At 32.3% G+C, this 7,838-nt stretch overlaps 1 pseudogene; it reads right to left on the bottom strand.

Moving 5' to 3' along the window:
* Window positions 1-4,524: 4,524 nt before the first annotated feature.
* LOC130836116 (olfactory receptor 2AJ1-like) lies at window positions 4,525-5,491 on the bottom strand (annotated as a pseudogene).
* Between the last annotated feature and the right edge of the window lie 2,347 nt (window positions 5,492-7,838).

The raw sequence follows: 7,838 nt of genomic DNA, 5'->3' as shown, positions 1-7,838 counted from the left end.
CTTTTCATGGGCTGTATGTTTCTAGAAACTTGTTCATTTTTTAAAGGTTGTCCAATTTGTTGGCATATCATTTTTATACTATTCTCTTATGAATTGTATTTCTGCAGTATGGGTTGTTATTTCTCCACTTTCATTTCTTATTTTGTTTATTTGGGTGCTGTCTTTTCTATTTGGTGACTGTGGCCAGAGGTTTGTCACTTTTGTTTACCCTTTCAAAAAACCAGGGCTCAGTTTTATTGATTTTTCTATTACTTTAAAAAAAATTACTGGAGTATAGTGTATTTACAATGTTGTGTTAACTTCTATGCAGCCAAGAGAATCAGTTATACATAAACATATAGCCACTCTTTTTTTACATTATTTTCCCATAGGTTACCATTATAGAGTATTGAGTAGAGTTCCCTGTGCTATACACTAGGTCCTTATTAGTTATCTATTTTATACATAGTAGTGTGTACATGTCAATCCCAGCATCCCAATTTATCCCTCCCCCCTTTACCCCTTTGTAACCATAAGTTTGTTTTCTACATTTGGGAATCTACTTCTGTTTGGTCGATAAATTCATTTGTACCCTTTTTTAGATTCCCCATGTGAGTGATATCATATGATATTTGTCTTTCTCTGTCTGACTTCACTCAGTATGACAATCTCTAGGTCCATCCACGTTGCTGCAAATGACATTATTTTGTTCTTTTGTTCTTTTTTATGGCTGAGCAATATTCCATTGTGTTATATATATGTACCATGCCTTCTTTATCCAGTCCTCTGTTGATGGAATTTAGATTGCTTCCATGCCTGGGCTATTGTAAATAGTGCTGCAATGGGTGCATGTATCTTTTCGAATAATGTTTTTCTCTGGGTATATACTTGAGTGTGGGATCACTGGGTCATGTGGTAGTTCTATTTTTAGTTTTTCAAGAAACCTGAATACTTTTCTACATAGTGGCTGTACCAGTTTACATCCCCATCAACAGTGTAGGAGGGTTCCCTTTTCTCCACACCATCTCCAGCATTTATCATTTGTAGATTTTTTTTTGATGATGGCCATTCTGACTGGTGTGAGGGGATACCCCATAGTAGTTTTGATTTATATTTCTCTAATAATTAATGATGTTGAGAATCTTTTTCTGTGCTTTTTGGACACCTGAATGTCTTCTTTGGAGAAATGTCTATTTAGATCTTTGGACCATTTGTTGATTGGGTTGTTCCTTTGTTTTGTTTTGTTTTATACTGAGCCGCATGAGTTGTTTGTATATTTTGGAGATTAATCCCTTGTCAGTTGCTTAATTTGCAAATATTTTCCCCAATTCTGAGGCTTGTCATTTTGTTTTGTATATTGTTCCCTGTGCTACACAAAAGCTTTTAAGTTTGATTAGATCTCATTTTTTTATTTTTGTTTTTATTTTCACTACTTTAGGAGCTGGATCAAAAAACATCTTGCTGCAATTTATGTCAAAGAGTGTTCTGCCTGTGTTTTCCTCTAAGAGTTGTATAGTATCTGATGTTACATTTAGGTCTTTAATCCTTTTTGAGTTTATTTTTGTGTATGCTGTTAGGGAGTATTCTACTTTCATTCTTTTATATGTAGCTAACTTTCCCAGCACCAGTTATTAAAGAGACTCTCTTTTCTCCATTGTATATTCTTTCCTCCACTGTGATAAATTAGGTGACCATAGGTGCATGGGTTTATCTCTGGACTTTCTTTTCTGTTCCATTGGTCTATATTTTTCTTTTTTGTGTCAGTATCATACTGTTTTGATGACTGTGTCTTTTTAGTATAGTCTGAAGTCGGGGAGCCTGATTTCTTCAGCTCTTTTTTTCTTTCTCAAGATTGCTTTGGCCATTTGGGATCTTTGGTGTTTCCTTACAAATTAAAAAAAAAAATGTTCTAATACTGATTCTTTGAGAAGATAAATAAAATTGATAAACCTTTAGCCAGATTCATCAAGAAAAAGAATGGAGAGGACTCAAGTCAATAAAATTAGAATTGGAAAAGGAGAAGTTACAACAGATACCACAGAAATAAAAAGGATCATAAGAGACTACTACAAGCAACTACACACCAGTAAAATGGGCAACCTAGAAGAAATGGACATATTAGGAAGGTACATCTTTCCAAGACAGAACCAGGAAGAAATAGAAAATATGAATAGACCAATCACAATTACAGAAGTTGAAACTGTGATTAAAAATCTTCCAACAAACAAAAGTCCAGGACCAGTTGGTTTCACAGGCAAATTCTATCAAACATTTAGAGAAGAATTTTTACCCATCCTTCTCAAACTTTTCTAAAAAATTGCAGAGAAAGGAACACTCCCAAACTCATTCTAAGAGGCCACCATCACCCTGATGCCAAAACCAGTCAAAGATATCATTAAAAAAGAAAAATACAGGCCAATATCACTGATGAACATAGACACAAAATTCCTCAACAAAATACTAGCAAACTTAATCCAACAACACATTAAAAGGATCACACAGCATGATAAAGTGTGATTTATCCCATGGATATAGGATGTTTCAATATATGCAATTCAATCAGTGTGATACACCACATTAAGAAACTGAAGAATATAAACCATATGATCATCTCAATAGGTTCAGCAAAGGCTTTTAACAAAATTCAACATCCATTCATGATAAAAACTTTCCAGAAAGTGGTCATAGAGGGAACCTACCTCAACATAATAAAGGCCATATATGACAAACCCACAGCAAACATCATTCTCAATGGTGAAAAATTGAAAGCATTTCATCTAAGATCAAGAACAAGGCAAGGATGTCCACTCTCACCACTACTGTTCAACATAGTTTTGGAAGTCCTAGCCATGGCAATCAGAGAAGAAAAAGAAATAGAAGGAATCCAAGCTGGAAAAGAAGAAATAAAACTGTCACTGTTAACAGATGACATGACAGTATACATAAAAAAATCCTAAAGATGCTACCAGAAAACTTCTAGAGCTCAACAATGAATTTCATAAAGATGCAGGATACAAAATTAATACACAGAAACCTCTTGCATTTCTAAACACTAACAAAGAAAGAGAAAGACATATTAAAGAAACAATCCCATTTACTATCACATCAAAAAGAATAAAATACTTAGGGATAAACCTACCTAAGGAGGCAAAAGACCTGTACTCAGAAAACTGTAAGATACTGATGAAAGAAATCAGAGATGACATAAACAGATGGAGAGAAAGACCATGTCCTTGGATTGGAAGAATCCATATAGTGAAAATGACTATACTACCCAAACTTAGCTACAAATTTAATGCAATCCATATCAAATTACCACTGGCATTTTTCTATTGCTGTTTTAATCTCTATTTTATTTATTCTCTCAATGATCTTTATCATTTCCTTCCTTCTGCTGACTTTAGGTATTGCTTATTCTTCTATTTATAATTCTTTTAGGTGGTTGGTTGCGTTGTTTATTTGAGATTTTTCTTGTTTTTGGGGGAAGGCCTCTATTGCTATGAACCTCTCTCTTAGGACTGCTTTTGCTGCATTCCATGGATTGTGTGTGGTGTTTTTTTGTTATTTGTATATGTTATTTGTATTTTTTGTTATTTTTTATTTGTATCAAAGTATTTTACTTTAATTTCCTCTGTGATTTTATTGCCGACCCACTGGTTATTTTTAAAATAACTTTTCATAAATATTATTTTATCCTGTTAATATTAACTAAATAATATTGAATGACTGTCATGTATTAAATAGTAATTTAATAATATAAATAATATGCACTGAATATTTAAGATACAAGTAATATATTTAATTATTGTCTTCTACATTGAGAAATATTGACATATAATATTCTGTTAGTTTTATATGTAGAACACAATGTTTTTGATATATGTATACATCACAAAATGATTACCACAAAAAGTTTATCCTGTGATGAGAAAATTTTAAATCTACCTTTTCAGTAACTTTCAAATGTACAATACAGCTTTGTTTTGATGTTCACTTTGATGTTCATTACATTGCCAGGATTCATTTGTCTCATAACATGAAGTTTGTAACTTTTGGCCACCTTCAGCATTTGCCTATGAATTTTCATAAATATTTGATAACACTGTAATTTTTGAAATATAATTTTATAATTTTATTAAACTACAGAAATTACATGAATCCCTCTTTTTCTGTGTGTGTGTGTGTGTGTGCATGCATGTGTGTGTGTGTATTCTATAGAATGTGATTGTATTACAAAAATAATTTTCTCATCATTCTTTCTATTTTAGTGGGAGAAAATTGGAAGCCTTGTGTCATGTTTGGCTTTCTATAAGTGACTTTTGTGATTATAATTGGTACCATAGGGGGAATGATACATTTTTAGATTTATATTTATAAAACAAACAACCATAATAATTTTATCATTATTAGGGTTTTGGAAACATCCACTTCTTTTCAGACTTGAAGAGATAAAAGCCTGTATATTCTTTCCAAAGATATGAATAATGGATATCCTCTTAATATTGAACATGGAAACAGAGACAGCACATATCTCAAGTATTTTTCCTATATTTTTTTATGGAGAAAGTTACTTTTGAGCATATTTTTTATTGCTTATATAACATCTTTCTTCCTAAAGCTGTAGATAACTGGACTGAATGTGGCTGTGAGGATGATATAGAAAATTGGCAGGAACTTATCCTGGCCTGGTGTGTGGTACTTTTTAGGTCTCATATATCTGAAATAAATGGTACATAGTACCATAGTACATTATGATCACATTATGATCACAATTATGAGGAAGGAACAGGTAGAAAATGACTTTTTCCATGTTTCTGATTATTTCATTTGGAAGACCATACAGAGAATTTGGACACAAAAGGCAAAGATTAAGGAGAAAGGGACAAGCAGAAAAATGATGTCACTTACATAAACTTCTCATTCATAGTATGTTGTGTCCACACAGGACAACACCAACATGGTGAGAACTTCGCAGAAAAAGTGATCAATGACTCTTGAGGCACAGAAGGGAAAGTGGAGAGTATAAGCTGTGTGAACTATGGAGTTCAGCATTCCAATAAGCCAGGATCCTCCAGCCGTGAGAATGCTGACATAGTCGTTCATAAGAATGGGATAGCGCAGTGGGTGCCTGATGGCTACATAGTGATCATAGGACATTGCTGCCAAGAGAAGGTACTTGCCACCCAAGAGGGTGAGGGATAGAAATATCTGGAAATATCTAGAAGCCACAGCCTGCAAATGAAATAGATCTGCTGCTGACAGAAATTCAGTGACCTTTTGGGGAACAACATTGGAAATGTCCAATCTATCCTTAAAAGAGAGATGGTTGAGCAGGAAATATATTGGAGTATGGACTCGTGGTTCCCAGTGGGTAAGGAGACTCATGACTGTATTTTCTGCTACAGTTGTAATAAAAATGATGAGTAACAAGGAAAAGAAAACCAGACTTGTTTGGAAAGAAGCATCACAAAATAATAAAGTCATTGCTGAAAATGTGAGTCTCATGTTCCATTATGAATTCCCTCTTTTACCTAAAAATAAAAAGTAAATAAAGACCTAAATAGAAAAGGAAAAAAAAAAAGTGGCTTCAATATCAAACAGCTTTACATTTCACTGCATAATAAAATTAGTTAGTGACATATCTTGTAATTAAAGCCAAAGGATCCTTTTTCAGCTTTTCAATTGGGCATGTTTTACAAGACAGACATTTCTTTAATCAATTAGTGATTTTCTTAATTATGAAATAAACAAAGCTCTTAATTCTATATTTAATTACCTATACTTATCTGGAATGTCAATGCCAGCTTGCTAGGATGTTAAAAATTTTATATGATCAGCATATGAATGAGATTTGCAGATATATGCCTGTGTAAATAGTCCTGACTGGTTTAACTAGTTTGACCTACAGGTCAGTACAATTTGTTATAGACATAGATTTAGATTTCAGGCAATGCTGTCTCCTATGAACTGGTTGATCATAAATAAATCTTTAAAATCAACAACTACTGACAAGTCAAATTCAATATATCTATATACAAAGTAGATGACATTTCCCAATGTCTAGAATCATTTTGTCCTTTGGATTTTGCTTTTTCCATCGATGAATTACTTTGCTATAGTCATCCTGATTCAAACTTAATACTTCATTAAGGATTATGGACAATAGCTATTCACAATGTCTTCATTACTTGGTGGAGTCCCTGGGTCATTGTAGGTTCTCAAATAATTGTTGAAATTATTGATTTATGTTTGTATCATCTCTAATATCAAAGGTTTTCAATGATGCAGCAGTTATATTCACATTTTTAAAGAGTTTCTGTTGTCTCCACAGGAATGTGTATTTAGTTTGTCTTCAAATGTTGGAAGCACTCCATAATACATTCCCTAACTCCTTCACCATCTCACTTCCACCTCATTCTCCCAACTTGAATGAAGTACCTAAAGTTTTAACAACCCTCTCTTATAACTCTTTGCCTAACCAATAAATCAGGCATCTGAAATATCTTACCATGATGATGGAATGATGGACAAAATATCTTCTATGACACCAAGCTCTTGAATGAAATATACTCTTGATTAAAAGTGAAGAAAATGCAACTCATATATCACATAGCCTCTTCCACATGTGTGCAACTCTTGCCCAAGGTAAAGTCTTTTTTTATCCATCTAGCATCAAAAATTTTAAAATAATTTTAGATGTCAAAAAAGAGATGTAACATATAGTTTATATCCCTGTATCTTATGGAAGCTTGGAAGATAATCATAGAATATGGATATGATTTTCACTTATAAACACAGCCATATCTCAATCCTCACAGGAGACAGGAAGACCTTTGTATTCTTTATTCGGGGAATGTACTACATTGAAATCATTCTAATCATTTTGCATTGATCATTTTCAAAATGCAGTAGATATATTGATTTTGACTTGGCTCAGAATAATTTTTCATTTTTCTACCAATCTCCAATATATAAATTAAGCTTACACAATATTTTTTTAAGTTTAGGTTTAACTAGAGGCCAATTATTTATTGGCCTTGGTAAAACTACACATTTACAAGTTAAACAATTATTTACATGCTCCAACCCTTTGTTTTTGCATTAAAATTTTGACTGTAAGGCAAATAAAAGGCAAAAACATCAAACTAATTTCTTCCTAAAAATACTTATTTTGAAAAGTGTTTGATATGGAAATGTTTAGCAATATTAAATCTGAGGTGCATATTCATATTTTATATGACACTGACATTTTATTTTTTGAAATTTTCTATTTAAATATTGATCCATTTGATAAAATAATGATAAGTTCTATCATAAAACTTCAAATATCAGACTTGGCTGGAGTGCAATTGATTCAAAAGAAATGGTTGTCATCAACAATTGAATTAAATTCAATGGAATATCATGGAAGAGAGAGAAGTCAAACATGGAATAGTTCTATACATTGATGAAATAAAATCATTACTCATTTTTAAAGAGTTGTTATGAAATATGGGTACAATAAATGTATGATAGATATTACCTAGCCTAGGAGTGACTGTTCTATTGACTCAAATAATTATATTTAAAAAGTAGCAATGTAAACTAAAATTTTACTAATGCTTCCAAGGCATAAACAAGAAAAAGAAGTGCAAATACCTATCTTTAAAATATTTCACTTGATGTCTCATCTTAATGCAAAACACCAGTCAGACATGAAAGTATATCTGAAATGAATTACTATCAAATAAAGATAATAATGGAAACTTTCTCATAAGGTTGTTTAGAAGATTAAGCAGTAAAACACAGTAAACAACACATTTAACACACATGTAAATATATGCACATGTACATAAAAACACACATGGAACAGAAGCTGG

Source organism: Hippopotamus amphibius, chromosome 15, assembly GCF_030028045.1.
Source record: "Hippopotamus amphibius kiboko isolate mHipAmp2 chromosome 15, mHipAmp2.hap2, whole genome shotgun sequence".
Taxonomy (NCBI): domain Eukaryota; kingdom Metazoa; phylum Chordata; class Mammalia; order Artiodactyla; family Hippopotamidae; genus Hippopotamus; species Hippopotamus amphibius.
The sequence above is the reverse complement of the archived record's forward strand: the minus strand, read 5'-3'. Positions and strand labels throughout refer to the sequence as shown.